Consider the following 27,502-nt stretch of genomic DNA (forward strand, 5'->3'; position numbering starts at 1 on the left):
CTGAGAGTTGGTAACCATCTGTATTTAATTAGGAATCAACTTCTCAATTACCTGCTAAATGCCATTGCGTCCAAGAGATGTAAGCAGCACATATAGATGAAGAATATTAACTCTGATTACCCCTGGAGGATGAGGTAAACCAGTGCAAAATTAAAACTAGTGCTCTGTGGAGCATGACTGGTGATTCAGGATAGGAGAGAGATGCTCTGCAGACTCTGTTCAGGACAATGCACGTGGTACTATTTGTTCCTCTGAGCACCAAACTTAAACCTACCTATATCCAATCTAAAAAAAGAGTCCAAGAAAACCTATAGCTCCATTAACCCAGAGCAGCTTACTACCACACATCCACAAAGTTAGGTTTTTTTAAAAGGCACTACAGACAAGGCACCAAAAAATCAACAACCTACATTTGAAAACAAAAAAATGCAGGTTCTCTTTCCAATGACATTTTAATTGTTCTAAAATGAGAATTATTTTTCTAAAATGAGAGCAAGATTCAAATGGCATCTAAACTCTGAAGATCTTAAAGGGGTTTTTGTGTGTGAAGTTAGTGTACATTCACACATACAGGAAGATTTTTTTAATCTGATATAACGAAGCAATCACAACCTGACTCTGCTCCAGACTTACCTCTAGTACAAACAAGAAATCAAATCCACTAAATCTACAAGTCCAACTGTCAATCCCTTACACATCAGAACGAGAAGCTGTTCAGCATGTTATCGCACGCATCCTTCCAGAAAATGAAGAGGCTGCTCCTCACAGGTCTGTCAGTCATCTAGTCTGACAAAGTAGTTTCAAACTTGTCTTGTGTCATTTATTAGTCAGCATGAATCAAAACACTGTCCTAGGCATCTACCGCCCTTGGGGTTCTTCAGCACTACAGACAAGTTGATGCATTATAACAAATATAAGGAGGACAAGGGACTAAACCTCCAATTCCTCTTCCACAATTGCATACAGCGGAGGCAGGTCCAGGAGCCTCTCCTCCACACCACTGAATCTCCGAGCTGTATGAAACCAGTATAGTAACAGTACTTACTAAATGATAACATGCAAAAATATCCAAACCACCTAAGCAACATCCCACACAGAAAAAGTGTTAAAGACTAGTAATTTGATTCACAGACATTAGCTGAGTATGAGCTATAGAAACATCTAGTTTTAAAATTGGCAACTCACAAGGCAGTTTTTGCAGGTTGTTACCCTCCCCTTCAGTAATAGGTTTTGTTCATCTCTCACATGCTGTATATAACAGAGTATGCCCTAAATTTAGAGCTGGTCAAAAAGGATCCCCCCCCAGCAAACACATGAGTTTGTTTTTTGACCATTATTTTAGACTTGTGGAAGATGGGTCAACAGCTTTATTCTTTTCCTTATTTAAAAAATATTCTTAAGAAAAACCCTAGTGAACACCTCAAACTATAACTATAAAGTAAACATATCTTCAAAATAAACATCAAGATTAGCAAACAAACTGAGGGAACCTATTTCAGGAGTGTTTGGGTTTAACTTTTAAAAACAAATCTGCCCATATATTTTAAAGGTTGTGTCTTCAAGGTATCTGAGCCCATCTTAGTCATTAGTAAACAAGAATATCCTATGAGGAAGAAAACATTACTATCCCTTTACAGACAAAATGCATACAAACATCACAGAAGCACCTCAGGATTGTACACAGAGTTAAAGGTTGAGAGGAAAAAAAAAAAAAATATCAATCAGGACCTCACAATACATTCTAGTTGCATCATCACCTCTTCCCTCCAGACAGGACAACCTTTCTAAAATTTGGGGCATTCACATTAGGCATCTGGTTCACCATGATCTCTGTGATATACCTCACCGGTTTACCTAGTGCCATTCTGTACACTAGAAGCTCAGAGCAACAAGGTGGGCTCTTTGAATTTTTACCCAATGTTATAAAAAAATAACTTGTTGCCATTAATAGCACACATGTAGCATCTCTTCACTAAATGCAGAATATTGGTGAGCTTGAAGGGACACCTGCTGGCAAAAGGTGACATTACAAGTATGTAGCAACAGCCCTATGGTATACCTAGTATTGACATAGGAAGAGAACCTCAAATCATACCACAGCCTATGACTGCACAATGATCAATAGTATGGAGGAGACAGCAACTGTAATGAAGGGAATAAAATACTCATTTTGCTTAATTCAGGATTCAGTTGCAATTGCATCAGGGTAACCCTATCCAGCTGGGTTACGTGGCAGTCTTAAAACATGGATAAACCAAATATTGCATCTGCAAAGCAGGAGATGTTATTTAGCTAGAACCCGAGAGCACTGCCACACTTCTCATAACAGCCCTGCCAGCTCAGCAAGGAAGCTGAAGCAAAATGCAAGATTCTGCCTCAATAGGAAATGGCCAGAGGTAACTGTGGGAGAAGAGGCACGCAATCTCAAAGGCATATATACAGTAGTGGATTTCAACTGGAGTTAGCACCTTTGAGGATTCGGACAAAAAAGGAAAGAATAGGATCTAAAAGAAGAGAGCATGTTAAGAGCACCACTAGGACACCTCCCCACACTGCATTATTAAGAGTCAAAGGCTCCAGAAAAACCTAGCCTGTCCTCACCACAGACTCCAGAATGCGGGAACTTGACCATACCCAGACAGGAGTGAGGATCCCCCATGCAAATGAGAACATTTCACATTCTGACAGTGCTTATGCCGGGCTAAAAAAAAGCACCAAGTCAACAAACCAGGGACATGAACTCACCCTTCGGACACAGTGAACAACTTGCCTCACTAGGCTGTTTCTGTGAGCCACAACACTGGTTAGAAGTCTTCATTTTTCCCCTCCCTCTCTAAACGTATCAGAACTTTTCTCTGACACAATGCTGTGTTTTGCCATGTTAAAGTGATGCAACACTAGTGGAAGTATACGTCTCTCCCCTAATTCAGCTTGTCATGCTTGTCTTAACGTTTCATACTGGGGAAGAAGCACCTTCTCCACTAGATGCACTGGAGAGCAGACATGACACTGCAGTTAAAAAAAACAAAAACACTATAACCATTTCTTCTTTTTATCCATTTAAAAGGAGAGACTTTAACTCTTTGAATGCACACATTTGCAATAAAAGACCAACCTGCCTCAAAGCTGCTCTTTTACCAGCCTTATCTTCCACACTCCTTCTTCTAAGAATCTATTAGCCAGGCTGCAGAAATCCTCTAGATGTGGTTTTCTGCTTTGAAAATAAGAATCCCAACAGATAGCCTCTTGCACTGAAAAACCAAAAGCAAAAGAACAGATGTCACCGCCCGTGCTGTAGCACTAACCAACACCATCAAAATAACAATGTATCTGGAATAGGTAAATGGACAAGTATTTCAGAGGTACACACCACTTCAATTTCATGCTCTCTAGCACTTGCTACCACTAGCAAAAGCATGCAAAAGATGTATATAAAGTGACGGAAACATACCCAGACAACGCACCCTCTACGTGGCTCTGCTTTTGAGTTTTCTTCACAAGCTACACAAGGACGCACGCTTGGGTATCAACAGCAGAGATAAAAGTAGATTTAAGGACCACCCTTGTTACTACCTTGACACCCCACCTCAACTTCTGGTTTAAATATTTCTCCAACCTCTTAATGGTGTTGATTAGCTGATGTTTGTGAAGTTTTGACCTAAACACAATGGAAGCACAACAGTTCCATACATTTAACAGAGGGAGAAAAAAAAAGAAAGTCAAAATAGTTTCCTAAGGCTTTTATTTCCAAATATAGTTGTGGAGACCCCCCCCTTTTTCTTTTTTTTCCAAATGCAAAGCTTTTCAAGTGCTTTTGCTGCAAGCTGATCCTTGTAATTAAAAGAACTGATAAAAAAGCCTTTGTTAAAGGGATCTGTGCATATTAGAGTTCATTAAAATGTAATTCCCACAAAACAGGACATTTTAATCTAGCTATACTTGGGAAAAAAGGAAGGAAAATTAGGTATTTTTCCTCCCGCATGTATCTGTAGGCCATATGTGTTAATTACAATTTACTTGTCTAAGTGAGAAAATCACACATTAGCAAGTAGTTAACTAGTTATTAGCTCAATTACTCTTCAGAGATTTGGGAGAAATTATACCCCCAGCTAAAGTGTCCATTCTAGCTTGTATATTATTATTTTGCATGTTCCTTAATCTACAGAGTTGTTGTTGAAAGGATTAAAACCATATTAAAACCAAAAACATTGCTTAAGTATTGTAAATTACACAGAGAAATACTCCTGTAACCATCTTAGAGGAAGGTAAACTAAAGTAGAGGTCACACACAGCCAACACTCCACACCATATTTGTTATAATTCTGGCCATACATTACCAAAACAGAAAACTCTTTTGAGTAAATAGAGCCAGCATATTCAACGACTGCAAGCAGATGAGTAAAAAGAGCACACACCTTGATACGTAAAAAAAGTACAAAGCTGAATGAACTGTGAGTTGATGAGATTACAGCAGAAGGGGCCCACGAGATATCAGCTGTCAACCCTGTGGTGTTTTGGCATCACTATACTTTAAAAAGGGTCACATTACAAGTTGTTTTTTTGTTTTTAAGTCAAAGGATGTTTTTTGACTAATTGCAAAAGCAAGCATCTTGAGTCAGACCTAGTAATTCTCCTCTTAGTTTCCCCACCTGTAAAAAAATAATAGCAATAGTGATCTTGTTCTTTGAGATAGACGGATTAAAATGATCACAGAAGCGTTAGATACTGCTTTTTATAGTCTTTTTCCATGCAGTTATCAGTCCCTTCATACACATTATGAATCTACACTCACATCATTCCTAAATAATAGCAAAATGATATTAATTATTTGTAAATGGGAAACATGTGCATGCAATGACTGTTACCTGGGAGTTCCTCTTGTCATCTTTACTCCTACTCAGATTTTAACACTGCAAGTACAAATGGAAAAATGTGGCTAGGCAAACATACAGGTCGCTTTTTTGGCTAACCTTTTAAACTTGGTGCAATTGTCCAAACAGGTGGTGCTTACCATGCTGTACTATTTGTTCTACCATTGAGCCCTTCTATTCACACACACTAACAGGTTGCTAAAATGACTTTTTAGTAGTAAGAGGAATCCAACTTCCTTTGTAAATAAACCTCTGACACATCAAACTGGCAGCTCCCATCTCCCTACCTAGTTAAAGGATATTTGGCTGAACTCCTGAGACAAAAGCAGAGGAGCCATAGCAGCGATTTGTCAGACACGTTCTGAAGAGATGAGCTTAAGGACAATTATGCTAGGAACACCATTCACTTCTGGTTAGTGGAAAATGGGTGTAAAACACTGTTTTCCTTATATGTTTCACAGCTACCTTGTACTGGGATGAGTCATGATATACAGCACCATATGGGGTAAAAAGGTCCAGAACCAGCCTAATCCTCAACTGGGGTAAATTGACTTGGAATAGCAACATTTACTATCAGTTTATCTGTTCAGCATATCAACGGTTTCACTTGGTAAAAAACATTCAAAATATCATACTGGTCTTTCAGAGAAATGCGCTCAGTATCTTTACATATAAAGTTGCTGGCTTTTTCTTTTCAAGATGCACACAGTAATACTTTTCACAAATGCTATATCCTCAGTCTAACTGGTATGTAATGAACTGTTGATAGATGACAGCAATCATGAGTGACTGCTATTATATCTTATTCTGTGAGTGGCAGAATGAATAGCATGAATTCATTTCAGAGTGAATGAATACCTTCAAAGCACCTTTCATAAAACAGGAGCCTTCAAAGCAGGGTTACCATTTCCAAAGATTCAATATTGCTCCAATTTATTTTTCAGATGGAGGGCCAAGCTCATCCTCATCACAAGCCTTTTGAAGTCAGACACCAGAGTTGATTTGGGTTCACAAATTTTAAATATACAGGGTATGTCTTTGAAAACAATTGTTACTGTACCTACTAATCGTATTGCATTGTCTGGCACATAGTACAGTTCTACTGCTGTCAGCTGGTGGCCACCCTACAGACAGACTTAACCCGTTACTTCACTGTGCTACTCTTGGGATGGATTTGCTGCATGTCTCTAGAGGGCAACAGCACCTCTGGTGTTCACTGAAGACTACGTGAGATTTCCCAGTAGAACAACTGATAGCATGTCTTCATAAGAAGGCAACAACCTTGGCTGAATCGCAGGACTCACATTAAAATATTTTCTATACTCTGCCAAAGTTACACCCTGGCACCCATGCAGTCCCAAGAGGCTACCGTTTTCATTTGGGAGGCTATATCCATAGACTCTGCCTCCTAAAGGAAGATAACATCACTACAGCAATTAGGCTGCTCAGTCATTCTGCCCCTTCCCTGTACTCACCAAGGTCCTACACACCTTGGACTGCAGCACACAGGATGACGTCAGGTGCATTTTCACAAAACCCAGAGGAAACATTAGGCCTAGTGAGATACATGAAATTTGTGCCATTGGCATTATCACACCTTAGTAAGAAGAAAACAAAACACGGAGGAATTGAGGTCCTGCTCTATGAAGGTGTGTGTCAGAGCTAAACTTAACGCCATGTCCCCAGCTGTCAGTGTTTCTATTACAAAGTTTGGACCCTGCAAATGAATTTCCAGCGAATTATGGGCTTTATCCTGCAACACACATCTCCTTATTAAGATGGTACAGAGAAATGAATGTCAGCAGGGAAGAACATTTTCAACAGCACCAAGTATCCGAATCACTTCTGTCTCTGATGCTAACGCAGATTCTCAGTAACCCTGAACACCAGTCCTAAGTTTAAACACGCACCAGAGAGCGCTCCCTTGGCCTGCTGCATTTGGAGACCCAAGCTGTACATGATCAGCTACATGTTTTATTAAATGAGCTGCATTTGCAAATTTGGTAACTTCGCACTCCTCTCCTGCAGATACTTTTGAAGTCATCTTCCGACCACTACAGCGAACCAGATAAAACTCACTGGGAATTAGGAAATTTGCCTCCCACTGTGTGTATTGAATCTTAGATGATAAAAATAAATAAATAAATAAGCCCTCAAGTTTCCCTCTGAACTGCAGTGTAAATACTTCTGAAGAGCGAAGCAAGTGGTTTGAAGAGCTTGTTTCACTTGTTCCATGCAAATATCAAGATTAACAGAGAGATTAATTATGTCCCATTTTTCTTCTTACAAAGGATACAGGCAGATTTAGAATAACAAAAATAAACCCTCTGGATTAATATTCATAACACAATGCTGAGCAGTACAAAAGCAACTCATTTTTTATGTAGAAAGGGGGAGAAAACAAACTGTCAAGAGTGCTCCAGAAGCATAAATACATATTAAGTAAGGAAGTCTCACAGGATACACTTTCTTGGTCTGTTGGAAGAGGGTTGGGGGCTAAAAAAGGGTGTGCAACATGTCACGGTCTCAGGGAATGAAACCAAGTTAAAGAATTCCAAATCAAAATTTGATTTGGGTCACGTTGAAACTTGTATCTGTTCCTACGTAAGTTTTCTGTTCATTCTTATGAGAGCTGTAATCTTATGCTCAGTTCTCTTAACAGCTTCAAAGCTCAGGAGGATTTTGTTTTGGGGTCCTGGGGCAAGTTATGTCTATGTTATTAGCTAGTCAAGTGCATTACACAGGGAATACTGGGCAAGCAAAAAAGCTTCGCCATCACTGCCCCCACACTTCAGTGATAAATACAAGCCCAATTTTGAAATATGCAGCACTGAAGATTGAAATGAGAAGAATGAAATGCTGCCTAAGAAACAAACTAATCTTGCAGTTTACAACAGGTTCTGACTGAGGTAGGAAAACTTTGTGACTGTTTTTAAGTTTCCACTTAACCTAAATATGCACTTACCCAAGAAATGCATATTAGATACACAACTAATATCATTAATAGATACACAACTAATATATCATATTATTACACTGATAGATGCTCTTCTAAAAAGTAACAGCAGTGCTAGTTCTTGAAATTCTTTGACAAGCTTTGAATTATTTAGTTTAGAATTAAAGGCCTGTTGGGGTTTTTTTTGGTTTTTTGGTTTGTTTTTTTTTTTTTTTTAAACAGTATTAGCAGGACTCTCAGATTTTATTTTTGAGTTTCCAAGCTTCATGAAACTAAAAAAGCTTGGCAACATCAAAATGTGTTATTTAAAATTATCATTATACTTAATAACCTGATCATTAGAGGCACTGAATCATCATTTCTGCATGCTGATCATTTGCAATGCTGTCTTGTGTAGGTGGTTAAGTTATTCAGTTCAGGTTATACTAAATACCAGGTTACTCAAGGATCATTAGATGACTCTTCAAGATCAGTAGGTTTAGGAGGTTATGGGCAGAGAGTACATAGATCCAGGAACATGTAGGTTTGCAAAGATTTATTTATTTATTAAAGGAACAAAGCTTGTCAGCTTGAAGTATACTGCCAACTGCTGAAAAAAACATTTAGTTCTTTTTGTAGCAGGCCCAGGTTTTGTTTTTTGACTAAAAAAATCAAAGAGGAATTCCAGCATTCCTCCTGGCATCCCTTGAACTCTCTTTTTGACTTTTCATCCAGTTTAGGCAATTCCAGAACTTACACATGCAAGGAATCTTTTACATGAAAACATCCATGATGCATGTGATTTGCCATGTGAAGTATATTTCTCTTGCATCACTACCGGGCATGCAAACTGTTGAGTGATTGTTCTTTATCACATATGCTAAATGAACAACACAACACTTGTTTATGAAGCAAACTCTATCGATGTATAAGGTTAAAGAAAAAAACAAAAACAAAACAAAAACCACACACAAACCACACCCACAACCTCAGAGGACACTGAAGCTCATTTTCAGAGAAACCCCAGAAGATCAAGGCCTAACTCTTGTGCAGGGATTATGCTGGATTACATTGGCATCCGCATCATCTGTATGATAGATATTAAAACGACTGTGCAGTTCAGTGCATAAAAGATTTAGGTCTTCAGCTGCTAATGCAGTTAGATCAAGAATAATTACCTCCTGTGTTTCACGTGTGACAGGGGTCAAATACACAAAAATGTCACCTGCCTTTCTGCAGCTGAATCCCATTTTGAGTTGCTCAGTTTGTAATACCACATCCTCTACTTCCCCATTAATTACTCCATATTACAAAACCATGCATTTGCTTCTTCCTTTCTTCATTAAATCTCATTTTACTGATTCTGGGACATCTTGTCAATGATTCAAAATTATTTCAAGTTATATCCTATCTTCCAAAGCACTGACAACACCCACCTCTCCCTCCAGGTTTGTGTAAGCTCGAAATGCTCTAAGTAACCAAGAAGCCTCTAAAAGCTTAATTTAGCACATAACACTTTTACAATCACTTAGGATTTCACAGTCAACATTATTCTATACACTATGACCACCCCAAAAAAATTTCACATGGTGTCAACAAGACTGTACTTAGATCATCCTGTTTGGAAAAAGCTGCTCCCTAACAACTAGATTAGGACTCTTACTATGAAACTGTGTGGTACGGGATCTTTGATACTCAACAAAAGAAGGGTACTACCAGCAAGTACAAGGCATTAGGTTTTATAAATGCAGACATGAACACATAAATATATACATATACATTCAGATTTGGTATTTTCAGCTCACCATCTACTTATGAATTTTATCAAGTATTTTTTTTAAAGATATTTATTTATACAAGCTTTTTGTTTCACCTTTCACTAGTAATCAGAAAAATCAAGGAGATTAAGTCAGCCTTTTAATGACATTTTGACTTCTTTTTTGGCACAGTTTAAGGTAACAGCCCATTTTATATATTGGATGCAACAGAGATGGAACTTAATACATATAATTATGCAGTTTGCAAATGTGACAGCTCTGATGTTGCTGCAGTACAAGTCTATGCAGTTAAATTAGAATTATAATGACAGTAATTACACTAATTAGCCTTTTTTTCTAGTTTGTTACCAGCAAAGTTTTGCATATTTACGTGAGTAACAGCTACTTCTGCTTTCTCCTAAAAATCCACCATAACCAATTCACTAAAAAGCTAATTTATCACAGCCATGTAATACACAAGTAATGTTCAGAGATAAAAATGCAGATGCTGAAAGGGTAAGACTTAAAATCCATGCAATGTTTTTCATAAATTATTTACATGCATGTTTTACAACTGTAATGCTTAGAAGCTTAGACAGCATAGGGTGAAATATTTAATGTAATCCACAGGCAGCACCACAATTTACACGTAAGAATACGCACACAAGAGGTTGCTCTGCAAATGACACAGAAACAGCAAGGCTTCAGTTCTTTGGTAAGGCAACAAGGCTTTGAGCAAGACCTGTTCATCAAAATGCTTTCAAATCATATTGCACTGCTAAGATGTGGAAAACGTAATCCACTATGGATGCAAGGATCTCAGAGCCCGACTCTGAATGCAGTTAAATCCTAGATACATGCTGTAATTTATATACTTGTGGGAATCCCTTTGATATCAACCAGGAATTATGCACACAGAGGTCTTTACAGCATCAAACCTACCTTCTCCTTAACATTGTTATCATGTTCATCCAGGGAATATAATGATTACTATTATTAAAGCACTACCTAAATGTCCCCAAAGGGAAATGTACGTATGTACAGTACAGAGACAGGGTTTTCAGCCACAACAGATTGACTGGTGTTTGGTATTGACTGCATCAAATCTGTTGCTATCCGTCCGTACTTATTACAAAGTTATTAGTATTAATTAATAATTTGGTTTCTGTTCTAGTTCTGAAGACGTCCAAAAGTAAAGCCATAATGTTTTTCCCCGTCAAATACAGCCTTGAGCCTGACTCAAAAGATGCCGATATCAAAATGCGTTTCCAATTGTTCTGAATCATACCACTGAGATACAGATGTAAATCTTCCTTTGAAGCCATGCTATAACTTTGATTAACCACATCATCCAATGAAAAACAATTTAACTGAAAAGTTATGCAAACAGTTCTATGCTTGGTTTGTGTTGTTCCACTGACTTATCCCCTGACAAGAGCACACCTTACTTGGTGCAACTTCCCAAACCACAAATGTTTGCCAACTATGAACAGCAGCTCTGTGACCTCACTGATCTTTACAGAGAGTTCTGGGATCCTCACACTGGTGAGGTCCATAAGCCAGTGCCAGAACCCAGGCCTGTTTCCTTCCAAATATACTTAATACATCAGCTGAAATTCTAGAACCTTGAGATTATACTTCCCTTTTCTTTAGGCTAGCTAGCAATGCATGTGCCCGAACTTAGAAAAAAGTTATACTCTGGAGCACTTTTCTGTTGTGCCACATAGCTGCACATTATGCCTATACTTTTCAGTAGCAGAGGTAAACACTGTGTGGTCTGTACCCCATCCATATATTGTATGCATGGGCATCCCACAAAAAGGGCATAGACCGCCTGCAATATCCTTCTGGGCAGCATGCTCAAACTCCTGCTCTAGAATACAAACCTTGGTAGAGTGCAATCTTGAGGGCAGACCAAGGCAACTATTAACACAGTACAGACACAGCCTTAAGACAGAAACACAGAGTCCCTTTGCAGCTCAGCAGTGCTTCCTGCTCAGGACATATTAGGAAATGACAAACTGCCCAAGAGGAAAACCCCTTCTCTGCCCAAAACAATGCCAAATCAGAAAAAGCACTACTGGCCTTAGAAACAAATTGTCAAGGACACTTACCTAAAGCAGTCACGGTTCCTGCTCAACTTCAGAGCATGAACTTTCTGAGCAGCCTGCCCTTTGCACAGGAGTGTTATAGCGGTCATGCGCTGAGGCTAAAGGATAGAACAGGGCCACAGAATGGGTCATTAAATTTAACGGTCACTCTAAATAGTAAAGGTTTGACTCCGATTCTTGTGGTAAAGCCCTTTAACTTATACCTCTAAAAAGCATTCAGCTAGAACCAGTGTGATACTAATAGCCACTGAGCTGGCCTAATTAAGAATCCACAACCTTGTTCACTGAAGTCAGTGAGTATATACCAACATATTCCTCCAGGTGTTGTAACGTGCCTTATCCTCTAAGTCATAGTCCCACAAGAGATCAGCAATTGCAGGGAGCATTGTATGTGAAGAACAGTTCAGCTCTCTCTCTGGTACCTAATGGAAGTGGGTGGGTTTTCAAAAAATGATTAAGAGATAAATTAATTGTATTGGCAATCTGACGGTAAGTGCTACGGAGCTCATGGGTGCAGAGTTCACTTAGAACTGGATCCCCTCCAGATTTTGTTATTCCACAAAAGGGACACAGGACAGTGCTTCACCATTTTCATCAGCTGACCACTTGCACTGCATGTGTTCTAGTGACAATTGCTAACAGCTTTAGTTGAGCCTGTGTTGACAATTTCCATGCTACCATCATATTTTCAGAAGTTTATTACTGAGTTATAAAAATTGTCTTTGAAACTGAAACTGAACAAACAACAGGGAATTAATTTGGGCATGTTATTTTCTTTTATTCTCCCTGTTTTAAAGTGACAAAATGGGAAGAAGCTGAAATTTAACTAATTTCAGCTTTTTGTTGTACTTGTTTAAGTATTCCTGAAGAGGAAAGCTTTTTCTGTTAAAAGCTGCTTACAGAACAGCAAATGAAAGCTCATGTGATGCAGTTCAAATGAAAGCTCAAATGATGCAGCTCTTTGGAAGTCCACAGGTTGTATCCACAGCTCATTCAAATTGGTATAACTAAATTAATGAAACTAGAATAGCTAGCCAAATGTTTTAAAATGCATAAAAAAGACACATTATTCATCTTCTGTTCTAGCCAGCATTGCTTTCAAAACTGTAAACAAACTATAAATCCATCAGATATATTTGTGCATTGCCTATCACAAGAACTCAAATGAAGACTTCAAGTCATATAATAAGAACTTTCAGGCTTTATGTCTGTTTCTGAATTTCAAAGGTAACCTTTGCTCATCAAACAGCATAACCATTTTCTAACTTAAAAGGGAAAAAGCAGATGTTTCTCATTTACCCTTCCATTTAGATGGCTTTCCATAACAGCAATTGTTCTGAGAGGCACCACTAGAATTATACGCAGCTAAGAATTTTACTAATGGTTTGCAGAAGCACTATTTGTACATGTTCTGCATGATTTTAGGAAGGTAAACAACTTTACTAACAGTATTAAGTAAAACCATCCAGCTCCTTGTTGGAAGCCTACAGAGAAGCTCACAACACAAGACCAAAAGCTTTGAGAAGAAACCAGCTGCAAGACTTGTATCTTTCCCAAGCTGCTCAGAAGAAGTCAAGTGGAAGAGCTCTGGGGTAGCTGGCTTCTTCCCCAGAGGCAAAAAAGGTAGGGAGTACATCCTGCCCCTTACTCTGGCTGGAAGGTCCAGTTTCCCATCCAGCTCACAGGGAGTACCTCTGAAACAAAACAGCAGGATCCCAGTTATTAAGAACATTTTATAAATAAGTATTCAAATACAAAGGGCATTTTAAAAAAAGGAAACAATGTTACTTTTTTGCATACAACAAACCTCAGATGTTAATGAAATGTTTTTCACAGATCCTTCCTTCCCACTTGTTTCCCCCCCCCACTGAAAACTTCCTCAGTATAAAGCTTTTGTTCGGTCTATGTCTCCAGCCCACCCACCCTCTTTTTTTTTTTGTTTTCTTTTTTAGTTTGGAGGGTGACAGATCTATCACTGAGGAGACTCACAAGAAATCCTCAATGCATGTGTGCAGGTATGAAAGACCGAGGAATTGTGAAGAGTGCTGTACTGTTATGGGGATGAGGCATCATTATTTTCAAAGCTTTGAGGAGAAAGAGTCAACCTTGTCAGCTTTGATTTGTGTTTGTTCATGCAGCAATTCAATAAGAAGATCAGGTGAGCCCAAGTGAAATATTTTGTTATATATTTCTCAGAGAGCAGCGAAAAGCCATTTGCTACCTCCACCCTTTGAACCAAGTTATGCCAAGTAGGAATGCTGGCTGCATCCAAACTTCCTGTAGCTTCTAGAGACAGCCCTTAGGCCAAAGCATCCCAGCCATTCTGCCTGTCTTTTTTGGCATGTCATTGGGACTGGTCCTGGAACAACTCTGGTGATATCCTGCAGCAGGGAGAGCAGGGAGGAGAGTAGACAGACATAAAAATTGTACAAGCCTAAATGCTGATTTTAAGTATAACAAAATGGATATTAAAATCTAATTTGGAAGAAAAAAAAAACGCCATAGAAGATGTTCAACACATACAAGATTAAAAAGTAAAATTCAAGAATTTCCCTTGCTTGTAACTAGAGGCCTGGCCATGAAGAACCTACTCATCCTGCACGATGAAATTCCATGACTCCATTTTGAGTAATGTATTCTTGATGACTGGAATGGTTTAAGATCATATTGCTGCCTGATCACCTAAAATTGCTGCTCTATCAAGCTGACTACTTTCCCGCATAGTAAACTTTAACTCGGTCATAGTGACCTTGTCAACCACCCTGATCAACAGAACCTCTTGTTCTGTCCTCGCAAATGGTTCTGAATCACTGCTGTTAAATTACATGGCTATTGATATCTGGAGATGAAATTATAGCACCGAGTCCTGGATTTGTAGGACATGTTTGGCACTGCAAGCCAACCAGAGACATTCCTGTAATTGCTGTGGGAGATTTTAAAAAGAGGTTATATCTATTTAGGTATTATTTTAGGTTAAAGGAGCAAGGAGGAGGAAACCCTTCCCCTACAGTTACATATTCTGTAACTGCCATCTTATGGGTTTTTTGCACATCATCTAAGAGCACAGAAATAGCAACTGCTGGAGACAAGAATAGTTTGATCAACATTAGTTTTTGTTCTTAAGTGTAAAATAAAGCTCAATGCACAATTATGCCAGAGTCCTTGCAGATATGCATTGAAAAAGGGCAATTCTTACCTCAAAGAGCTCACCAGTTAGTTTATAGGAAACACTGAAAGTGGATCAGAACACAGAAAGCACAGAAAGGAAGATCACAACAACATGGAAGCAAAATTAAAGCCAGACAGCTAATGCACAGTAACCATAAGCCTCAGCTTCTTATCAGGTTAATCAGGTTATCCTTCACTAAACCACAAGGGTTTAAGAGCTCTTCAGAGCTCCTTCTATGCCAGTTTTATTCTTTCATTCTGCAACATAACTTCCCTGTGAGATGCTTCTCAAACAACATGGTTTGTAACACAAGTTTAAACATTTGCTACAGTTCTAAGCCATCGAGTGGACAAAGTCAATTCATGGATTGGCACCTGTAATTTTAGGGTGTATCCATTTCAGATGCTGAACTGCTAACAGCCCCAGAACGTGCTAGGGAGAAAGATATGGAGACACTTGACTTGAACATACAGGCAATAATGCAATTACAGGAGAGCAGAGCCTTCTCTGCTGAGAGATAAGCTCTACCAAGCAAATCATCTTGAGCGTAGCTGACTCTGAACCTCTGCACCACTCTCCAACACCAGGGGAAGGCATTTGTCCTGACTCATCCTACGAGCCCATAAGAAAGCAGATTACAACTGTATGTACTAGCTATCAACTCTGATAATTTAGAAGTCTAATGTTGTGGACTAGAATGTAATAGTTGGATTTGCTTAAAAACACCTCGAAACATTATTGAAAAGATCAATTTACTCTCAGCGAACACATTCACAGAAGTTTGACACTAATCTGGTCAGAAAAACAATTCTACTCCAGACTAGGTTCACTGTGACACCGCAGAAAAACATATTATGAACTAGGGGAAAAACACACATTGAGACAAAGTAAATCTTTAGACAGTATGTCCTCATGTACCTTTCATGATTCAATTTACAAGCAAGCCCTCAATTTGAAATTTAAATTACATTTTAGTAGTGACATAGGACACAAAAACAATGGTAGAGAACTGATAACCAAGTATTCATGCTTTTGCAAAGACCTCTCTGAATTTAAAAAAAAAAACACAGAGGCATTTTCCTAAGGAAAAGATTTTAATCCCTTTAAAGTCAATCTCCTATCCTTTTCTGCAAAGATAGGAGACTCAATTAAGCAACAGTTTCAGCAGGGGTTCCCAAGTTCTTTCAAAAGGTAATAGAAAACATCACAGCATCAAAACTCCATGGTATATTATTATTTGACCTTTTTTTTTTCTGATGAAGCTTGTTCAAGGTTGTCTAGAATACTGACAAAATGTCCTGTTGTATGAGAACAATTTGTAGCACAGTCTGTCATCTCTCTCTTACAGGCACAATCCAAAAATCTGTTAAAGCTTGTAACAACATACATTTCACTGACTTCACTGGGCTTTTCATTCGCAAAACTTGAAGCAAAAGCTCGCTTTATAGGATTCTATTAAACGCATTTGCATAAATAGCACTGTCCATATGTATTTCCTGACCCCTGTAGTATCCATTTACAATGAAGAGCAAAGCCCAGCACACATTGTTATACAGGTGTTCTCCGCTGGCCTACAGCATACAAGCTCCACCCCACATTTTGAAAATTCAGCAGGACGTGGATTACAAGAACATAATTTTAACTGACTGGGGTGAGGAATTGTGTAAATGGCTTTGTAGAAAACTTCAGATCATGTAATGCTCCATCTAAAGCATGTAATACATTACGTAAATCTGCTACCAGATACAGTCCGAATATTATTTGAAAGAAGATTAACACACTGAACATTTAAAATTGACTAAACCTTAGCATAGACACAAGAACATCCTCTGAAAGACTCTGGAAATTAAATTAAACATAAGAATGTGCATGTTTTGGTTTTCAAGTAAAATAGTAAATAAAGGATGCTACAAAGTTCTATATATTCTGAATGTTCTGAAAGGATCACAAAATTGAAAAAAAATTTTGCACCAAATAATGTGCTTATCCTCAAAAGGGGGGAAAGAGACTGGAAAAAGCCAGAAGTTTAGGTCTGTTGAGTATTGGTTAATATATTATACGATAGACCAAATTATACTCAATACACTATAACATTTCAATGAAGCCTATGAATACCACATATTTATGATGAACAGTTGCTCTATCTTTTTGATAACTCTATTACTTGAGTTCAGAGAAGGTTTATGGACTAGAAAGCCTCAGATATGGTCATGAATGTTTGATGCCTTCACATATACTGTTATTGCTGTAACGTCACTCCCGACTGGAATTATTACATTCTGACAGCCTGTGGTCATTACAGGCCAATGGGAGCAGTAGAGTATTAAAATTATGGACTTCCTACACTACTGGATTATTTTTTCCATTGAAATTGGTACATTCAGCATGTTTCTCAGAGAAAAAAGCATGGGTTTTGAAACTGCAAAAGAAACTACTATCAGTATTTGTACAATGTCTAAAATCAAGCCTGCTAATATGAGGTACGTTCAGGTTTTTTACAATCTATTTAGAATGACTGAAGGAGGGAAAAACTCCAAAAATACACAGGATTATTTGAATACAGCAAGACACCTGCCATTCATGCCTTTGTCATACTGAAAAGAATAATGACTGGTTTAAAATTTTAACTAGCCCATCCCAGTACAGACAGAGCTCATTTTCTATTCTAGAAACACTATCCTATGGTAAGCAGTTTATAAAGATGACTAGGAAAGAGAATTTAATAAAGCCATAGTGGCCAAAGCAACTTAATTCCAAAGCCATGCAAAAAAATTAAAATCCTTCTTAGAACCTTATGTGCAAGTTTGGCCTGGCTTATTACAGAAAATCTCAACAGGGGGAGCTCTTCAAACAGCATCCAATTAGTGTTCTGTATGGTGTTTTGAACTTTTGTAAGGTCTCTATCGGTTTTCATTGTAACAAGCACTGACAGTGAATTGTGACTCTAAATTGATATCTTGTCTGGAATCTTACCAACACAGGGATTTGATTTGGTCCAATCTCTGTTTACAATCTCTGTACTTTCTGGATTGCAAAATTTTGCTGTACCAACACCTGCTATCAACACAACAGCATCATAAAGATTAGCAGATGTGCAGGCCCAAAATACAAGGAAAATGCAGTATATAGCAAAAGAATCCCAACGACCAAGGATTTTTTAAAACATTACTCTACCTTTTCCTTTTTAGCTTGTAGTTCCCCAACATACCAATCCGGGATGCCTGCAGTTTTGCATGCACACTTAGCCACCCTTATTTTCCTTTCATATCTATTATAAACTACCTTAAGATTTCAGTTCTGGCAGCTATTTGGATGTTCATGGGGTGGGGGAGAGGTGGAGAGAAGTGTATTATGCTGCAGCATTGCAGTTTTATAGCATCTAGTCAAATTGCACTTCAGTAGAATGCAATCAGGCATGACTATTAAAAAAATAACCCCACAATAGGAGATTCCACCTAAACTTGAGGAGGAACTTCTTTACCCTGAGGGTGGCAGAGCCCTGGCACAGGCTGCCCAGAGAGGTGGGGGAGTCTCCATCTCTGGAGACTTTCTAAACCTGCCTGGAGGCGTCCCTGTGCCACCTGCTCTGGGTGACCCTGCTCTGGCAGCAGGTTGGACTAGATGATCTCCAGAGGTCCCTTACAACCCTATGGTTCTATAGGGCTCCTTCTGCATCTTCCCAATACTCAAGTTGCAGTGTATGCATTCAGAGATCACTCACATACATGTACACACCTGCACATATACACAATTGCATACAAAAACTGGCCAACATTTTGCAAGAACTATTTCACACCTATTCATTCTTACAGATGGAGCAGGAAGAAGCAGAAAAACAAGGAAGACTTGTATGACAGACAACAGTAGTTAGCTGCCTTTTTTATTTTTTTTAAACACAGTATTGTTTCAAGGAGCCATAAATAATCCATCTCGGAATGCTCCTCAGAGAAACAACAAAACAAAGGTCTTTGCACCCTGAGGATGCCACAAAGCCAAGACTGGAGTTTGGAAACGGATCAGAACTTAAGAGAGAAAGGATCTACATTGACTACATCTAAAATTCACGGGTCTGAATGGGAAGAAGAGAAAATGCACATATACCCACAGAAGTTATCGTTAGGACTACAATTCAGCAGTGCAACTGGTTATATTTGTTGCAGTATTTCTGTAATACTCAAGTGCAACTCTTCATACAGCTAAACCTCACTACTCAAGCGTCAAGGAATGCTTCACCTCTCACCCTTTCTCACGCAGTAAGACTCACCAAGTGTCAACAGCTGTTTGCCATCCCCTTTCTTCCCCCTACCAAGTTTCACTCCCTCACACACGTTTCCAAGCCCTACTACTCCAATTTTTATAAGATGAATAAGACAGGTGACAGAAAGGCAATGTAACTTCACAAAACAATATGCTACGAGAATAATAAAAGAAGGAACAGAAACAGATACCCAAATTCTAGTGGGGGGGGGGGGGGGGGAGAAACAAACACCCACCACCCCCCTCCAAAAAAAAAAAAAAAGAAAAAAAAAGAGTTCCCAGAGAAATTAAATTCAGGGGCTTTTTAAAACAGCTTTATCTCCCCCTCTGTGTATCACCCAGTGCACACACTGCTCGTGCATCCTGCAGAGCACTTGCTCTCAGCCCTAACAAGTGCTGACAGGGCCCAACCCAATTATAACCAAGCAACCCACAGGATATTTTTTATTGCAACATTACCTTTAAAATGCTTCAGTCATTTTTTGTCATTATTTGTCATGGCAACGGCAGTTGAGGCTTTTCTTTCCTGGCCCTCCCATTAGTTTCACTCTAAACTCTCTGCTCATTCTGCTCTTTGAACAAGAGGGATATTGATTTGCTGTCCTATTGGCACCTCGGAAAGGCCTTAGCTCTCTTCTTGTGTTCTTGCCATGTAGCTTCAGCCAGATCCCAGATTTTCCTCCCCATCAAATAGAGGAACTGAACAAGGGCTGCACAGGGAACCAGCCCGCACATAAGTGCGGAAACAGCCAATGTTCTTCCCATCGCCCATCATCTCTATATCCCATCCGCTGGTACAGGAGGGGGGACCAGGAGACCAGCTGTAGCTACATTCCTATCCTCAGCCACTTACATCCCAATAGCAGGGAACAAGGGATTCCTCATCTCCCAATTCCCTACTGCAGGCATGCCTCAAGGAGGATTTTCCTTTTATGATCTTAGAATTAGATCGTGCTGTACGGCTTAAGGGCAATTCAAGTAACTTTTACTAGAATCCCTTTATTTTATCTTTATTCTGGGAGATGAAAAGTTACCACAGCACTTCATCTACGTAGTTCACCTTCTTCAATCTTAACACCAGACTGCAAGGATATTAAAACATTATTATAAACCCTGTTATACAGAGGACCAGAAAACACTACTTGCATCTTTATTCAAGCATTTCTCTGATTGTGGTTTTAATCTTGAATGGTACTGAGAAACTTAATCGGATTAAAACAAGCAAACAAAAATAGGATTACCTGCCTGGACAGCATTGGATCCAGTCTCACAGACTGACACTAAACACTGACCCCATCCAGCACAAGCTATTGGAATAGACACCAGAAACACAAACCACACAGGAGACTGACCCCTTCAACAGCGCCAACAGCCCAGCAAACTCACACCTGGGAAAACAAGGCTCATTTCTGGGATATTGCAGCAAGCTAATGGACTTGGCCAACTTATCAACTGGGTTAGTATAAGTGAAAGGATCTCCATAAAATACACATACGCAGGGAGCTTGTGGAGGCTGTTACAGCTTGACCTGCCCAAGCCTCGACACTTCATGTGCTCTTTAAGGTGTTGCTTTTCACACCTACCATGTTCATTCACTGCAGAGAACTACAGAACCCCAAACTTGGGCTGCCAACAGCCTGGATCTGCTCTCCAGACCCAACACATGACTCCCCACAGCTCGCCGGGCAGCCTGCAAGGGCAGGAACGTTCCAGCTAAATAATGCAATTAGTGAAATTAGATTCCACCTCGCACACACTCCTTTTAACACTAACAACAGTCAATTCCCCTCCCCCCCAGGAATTAACTACATTTTATATTTACCTCAGTCACATCACCCCAACTAACTGTTCTGCTTGGAATCCACTTAACTTTCCAAATCACCAAGCGAGAGGTAAAAAAATCAACCACACTTTTACTAGGTCTGTGAGCAACGAACAGGTTTCATGGTTTGGTTTTCTTCCCCTCCAAGTTTGCATTCTATTACATAATTACTATTATTACATAACTGAAAATGCAGAGTACCTTTAAGATAAAGATAAAGTTTCCCTTTTTCTTCACAACAGCAGGCTTGGACTAGAAAACGGACCACCAATTACAAAAAAAAAAAGTAAACGCGCACATTTCATGCTTCAAAAATTCCTCCTCCACGCGCCTACAAGTCACAGATGAAAAAAACCACCAAAAAAACCCAACCTCCCCAAAAAACAACAAACAAACAAAAACAAAACCAAAAAAAACCACCAAACTCACCACAAGCCGCCTCTGCCCTCCAAAAGGTGGGAAATTCGGTTTCAAACACAAACATAGTAAGTTTTCCGCCACTAAACCCCGCGCAGCGCGGCCCGCGGCGGCTCCCCCTCAGCGCCCCTCAGGCCCCGCCCTTCCCGAACCTTCCCTCGCTCCGCGCGAGGCAGGTGTTCCCAGCCAGCCGTTAACGGTCGTTAACGGCCACTCAGCGGTTACAGCGCCGGCACCTGCGTCAGGGAGCCCTGCCGGCGCCCCGGCCCAGCGGGAAGGCTTCCCCCATCTACGCGTTAAGGTCAGAGCGCTCAGTCAGGTTGTTTGGGGTTTATTTCTCTTTCTCTCCCCGCCCATCTCTGGGGCAGCAGCCTTGCCCCTCCATCCTGAGGGACGGCGGGGTTTTACCAGAGCCCCCACGGTGGTTTGCCCCCTGAGACACAGCGTTGTGGCCGAGATGGCCAGACCCACAACTTGGGCCACCAAACCCCCGTGAAGCACTAACGGCTCCCTCAGGAGCCCCCACCTGCCACACAACCCGAAACCCCAAAACCGCTTAGGCAGAGGCCAGGAGCAGCACCTTTTGCCTTCAGTAGAGTGAAGGCAAAGTTATGTATTTGCTCACCCCTCTCTCACGCCGCTTGTCTCACCTTGTTTTTCCTGCACACAGCCACTGCAGCAAGCCCGAACCTCCATGAATACCTTACAAGGAGTCCTGGTTTCTGTCACTGAAGTATGAGGAGGAAGGGCAGGCCCCAGCTCCTCACTGGCACAGGTGAGGCCAATAACAAGCCCAAGCAGCTCCTCTCAGCTTGTGCCTAGCACAGGGGCTTATGATTGCAGCACAGGCCTTGTCACCATCCCTATGGCTTGTTATGAACTGGCATAAACAGTGGTGGCCTCAAAATGTCTACAGGCCCTTCCCCTGACTGGCTAACTGCTCTTCTAAGCCCCATTTTCTCTTACAGAATCTCAGAAATCCAAGCGTCCCTAGAGTAACTCCCTACATGTAGTCCATCTCTTTCAAGTACTGGAAGGTGCAGAATAGAGCACCATATTCCAGGTGGTATCTAATGAGGAGCATATTACCAAAAAAAAAAAATAAAAAAAGAAAGGCTATCAGTCCCCTGTACGCAATCTGCTCAGGGCTTTGCTTATTCTGTAGGAGATCATAGAATTGCGTGGCAGAAGTTCTGTGATTCCCTTATCAAGACAGTTTGATTTAAGAGTTTTTTTTGCCTCTGCTGCACACAGAGATTTAAGGGTTAAATTAATCTGGTATATATTTTAAGTAACAGCAAGTTAGCACCTTACTGTGCTATTGATCCTGTTTTCTTCAAGGAAGTTTCATAAATGGTATTTTTTTTAAGCACTGTGGGAGTCTTTTATTACTGCTCTAATGCAAATCAAGCAGTTACGATCACCAGGAACTGATCTTGCTCTTTAGAGATTAAAGCCCCAGGGACAGAATTATCTTCTGATGAATTCGACCAAATGGATTTTCAGGACTTTGATGATCTTGCTTGTGGGTGTATGTGTGTACATGTGTCATTTTCCTCCGGCGGAATTTACATTAAGACAAATGAAGAATGAAAAAGTAAACCAGGATTGTGGATACAATTGTGTCAGTATAAACATACTTTATAATTAGATAGCTATTACCATAGAGTAGGGGAAGAACTAAACCAGTATAAATCACTTTTATACTAACCTCATTGCATCCACCAAGGAGTTCATAGCAGCATAACTCTTTTATAAAAAAAATCATACCCGTTACCAGCATTATTATTCCAGTAAAATGTAAATGCAGACTAGGCCTTAGATACCAATTAAATTGCAGTTGACAGAGATGTTATTGTTTAAATAGAATAAATGTAACAGAACAAAAAGCAGAATAAATGATAAAATAAAAAATAATGGAAACATATATCTGTGATATTGTCAAATTGTCCAATGAGCCAATGAGAAAATTTGAGAGGAAATTATTATATAAATCATTTAAGCAATTTCTTTGCTAAGAGAATGCTAGTAGTTTGGAGACAATCTATTAAATCTAAATGCGCTGAAATTAATTCTTATAGTCTTTTGTGTGTATATATCTCTCTCTGCGAGTTACTGGGTTTGAAACTGAAAATGGACCTCTAGAGGCCAGATTCATCAGTTGCCCACCAACCAAGTTTACTTCAGTGACATACAGTTACTCCAAAAAGTTAATATAATTCCATTTCCTTTAGAACATGGGGCTACTCAGAACACTGAGTGATCTCTGGAAAGAAATCTGTAATTAACTGAGTTGCTAGGACCAAATCTATTGCTGATATTTTATGTAAAAGAGTTTACTGTCATTGCCAAACCCTTTTGCAATTCCTAGGTTGCAAAGTACTTAAAGAAGTAGGACTCTATCCAAAGTCACTTAATTTCTTACTGTGTTCACCTTCAGGTTTCCTTACAAAATCTGATTACATTCTGTTTCATGCTTTTTTTTTTCCTTTCTTTCTGGTGGAACTGGACTTCCTCACAGCAAGGAGGGGGAGAAAAGGGAGAGATGAAGGGAGGAGAGAAAGGAAAGCATTAAAAGAGCCATGGAGAAGAATGTCAGTAAGATTTATGGGTCATATATCGCCACAGAAAGGCTGTAGGTGGTAAGGAGCATGCTGTGGCAGTAATTTATAGTATCTTGCTATGACAGACTCCTAGACTGGAGATGAAAAAGGTGCTATTAAAACAAAAGCAGGCTATCTGGAATGTTGTTGTAAACAAGAATCCTCTTATCACAGCTGCTACAACCTTTAGTTGATCATTTGCTGGGAAATTAACAAAACTAACATTTTCCAGGTTCAGTCTGGGACCCTTTGAGTCAGAATTCATGTGATTGTTCACACTACTTTACTGGTATGACTAAAATGATAAAGATAGAGCAGAATAAAGATGATTTTGCTGCTTTGCTATTCCTCTGTAGCAGGAATAAAAATAGACCTGTATAAACTACCTTTTAGTCTTCCATAACTAAGAGGGTATAGATTCAAAGTTTTAGTTAAAAATAAACCCAAACATCTTTAGCTAAAAGAGCTGTACCAATATAAATTATAAGGCTCGAGCTCTGAATTTGGCTGGAACATAAAAGTGATAAAACTCCAGTGGGGTTTCCCAGGATTTTGATGTTAAATTCAGTTTCCATGTTTCTAAGTCTTGCTGTGTTGTTCAGAGAGCTGTCTCTAGTATGAGGCTGAGCAGTTTCTTGAAACATACCGTAAGACAGAAGGAAGTTACAGTTTTTTGTAACAGTGAATCCTGAAACTGTTGTTTCTCTTCCATGCTTTTCTTAGAGATTGACTTACTCAGGTCTGAAGTAGGGTACCCTAAAAGTGTCAGGTGTCCTGAACTTCCCAGGAAGCAATGGTGACTTAGCAAAACCATTTAGCATGGAAGTCACAGAGCAGGAGTTAAAACCCAAGTCTCCCAAAGCACAGTCTGTAATGCAAAACTCTTACCTATTGATTAAATTATGTATACATCCTTACACCTTTTTGAACAATGTTTGAAATGTAGAAGCAATATCCCTAGATAAGTTTGGAGTTTGCCCCTCCCAAATTTATTCCAAAAGTAGCACTTAGGTAGCTGCAGCTGTTGTTTGTTAGCAGGTAAGCAGAGGATTTCATTTTCAGGGATTGTCAATCCAACACCTTTCTACCAGCGTCATGTTCCCTTTAATTAAAGTACAAAGCCCTGTCAAACTCTTAACAATGGAAGCACTTGCAGGCAACTCTACTATTAAATGAAAACTGTTTGCATGTCTCTACTGTTAATTATTATTATTATTACTATTAAGTATTCAGTGCAGGGAACACATTTACAGTAGTACTCTCTACTCTGCAATTAAATTCCAAGAATAAGTGCTACTACTGTGAAGAAGGTAAACTAAATGTATCCACCCCCAGTCTTTGCATCATTCCCTTGATGTCCCACCACAAAGTGACTCTGAGGTGTTCAAATACTGCTATCTTCAAAGCACATTAGTATCTCAAAGCCAGGTTTATGTCTCTGAAATCAACTCTTCCAATTTCAATAACACTAATGGGACACCTAAGTAAATTTTCAGCCAGAGCCTGTAGACAATGTGACTAAAGTTATGACTGTCCCACAGACTCTTGTGGGTCATGGTGTACTGTCCCCTAGTTCAGCTAAATCAGCTTGCAGGTCTGGGGTGTATGTATGTTCTGAATTTAATTTTCTTGATAAAATAAGATTGCTAAGAGAGTTTCTGTAGTTTTTTAAAATGCAGTCACAGCCATCCTCTCATCTTAATTTGCAAGTTCTTGCAAAGAGTGTAACTAACTTCTCTATGTATTTGAATGTGAAGACCACATCTCTCAAACAAAAAAGAAAACCTCTCAACTGGAAGAGACTTAAAAAAAATAAGCTGTAAACTATAAAGAAGCACATTTGGAAATGCAGCTCTACTGCGCTTCTCTTTCTCCTTCCTTATTGCATTTCATTTTCTAACAGCCAGAGCTGAGGCACAGCAAATGCCAGCTAGTCCTAAATTCCCTGCACAGACTTCAGCTCCATGGCCGAGCGCCCTGCTGCGTACCAAATTAAAACACAGCATTCTCAAAATTGAACTTGGACGACCATGAATGGGGGTCTGTTGTGGTCTTTGCTCCTCTGGATATCCACAGTTAGATGTGATTTGGATCGGACCTTTCTTGGTAATCTGTGTTTCCCTCTTATTTACAAAACACCTATTTGAAAAACCCTCCTTGAATTCCTCTGAAGAAGGATTAGAAAGCCTGATAAGACACAGTATCTAAACTAACACAATCTGCAGATGGATTAGGAATCAAAAAAATTAAATTGTCAGTAACCTCTAAATCTTACTTCCCTTTCCTTCTTCCTGTGTCCTGAAAGAATTCTATAGCGGTCAGAATAACTCATTGCAGATCTTAGTATTTTTTTTCCTGAAGTATTCTTTCTTATGGTAATACCTGATGTGAATATTTAAAAAATATGGTTTTATGCAAGAGTAGTTTTAAGGTGAGAAAAAAATGGGTTTTTTTTTCCCCCTCTGTGTTACAGAAGGACACAAGTTATGTCTGTCAAGAGTGAATTTATGTAAATGATGTTGGCAAGTCTAGGCTTGGGAACAGGTTTAGAGGTGTGTTCAACTGTGAGTGTGTTGTGTGCCCTCATCATCCTGATCAGACGATGCAGGAAGTTATACAGTCACTGACTGACATATAATAAGTGACTCCCTTTCGGTATTTAAGGGTAACCCATGATCTAATGATGAAGCCTCCAAAAGGCCTTCATCTTGGTGTTGATATTTTTTTTTTATTTTTGGAAACACGCACACAGATGGCTGATGAGCCAGCCTGGCTTATTTGACTAGACTTATTACTACAGTTTCTGAGTACTACCTACTTAGGTTTTTATTTCCTGGTGGGTAATCCTCATTCAAAATATGGAGAAGCCTGAGGAATTGCTTGGAGAGCAGTTATCTGAACAGACATCGTTTAAATGCTGGTCTGTGAAATTGTCTTTTTAGGTCTTTGGAATAAAAATCTAGATAGCTGCCTGCTCCTTACCACTCTGCAAAACAGGCCCTCACAAGCATCCCAGGCCTGTTCTCTGGTGCGGTATTAATAAACAGGAACTCGGAGGGTTTAATAAGTGAAACTGAAAGGAAGGAGCACAAAGGTGATGGATTAATAGCTCAAAGGCTCCAATGGACAGTAGAAGCACCACATTTCTTGGGACAGTGAATACATATTCCAGACTCACATGAGGGCAGCAAATCTTCACAGGTATTAGATAAGAAAGGAAGAGAAGGGAGGCTCTAATCTTGCACCCTCCAAACTGAGACCAAAGACAGTCTGCAGGAGCTTGAGGGTACCTACATGGAGCAGTGCTATGACAAGACCATTACATATATGGAAGCAGCCAAATGATCTATTTATTAACATCTATGTTGGCACTAACTGAAGCATTATAACATGAATGTAATTCTGTAATTCCTACTTATAATAACTGAAAAAGAAAAAATCTTGGAGGCCAACTCTCAGCTCTACTGGTTTTATTTCTTTATGTATATAATGCTATGGAGATTTGGTCATTTTTCTTTAAAAAAACATTAAGTGAAAAGCCTTGAATAAAAAGTGAGAGA

General features: G+C 39.4%; 1 long non-coding RNA gene across 2 annotated transcripts in view; it reads right to left on the reverse strand.

The window, feature by feature from the left end:
* Window positions 1–21,639, reverse strand: part of LOC141733368 (uncharacterized) — a 54,417-nt gene extending 32,778 nt beyond the window's left edge. For both annotated transcript variants that reach the window (XR_012584279.1, XR_012584280.1), the window contains exon 1: window positions 21,352–21,639. This is a non-coding gene — a long non-coding RNA (uncharacterized LOC141733368). The remainder of the gene's footprint in view (window positions 1–21,351) is intronic.
* Window positions 21,640–27,502: the final 5,863 nt, after the last annotated feature.

This window comes from Larus michahellis, chromosome 20 (genome assembly GCF_964199755.1).
Source record: "Larus michahellis chromosome 20, bLarMic1.1, whole genome shotgun sequence".
Lineage (NCBI taxonomy): Eukaryota > Metazoa > Chordata > Aves > Charadriiformes > Laridae > Larus > Larus michahellis.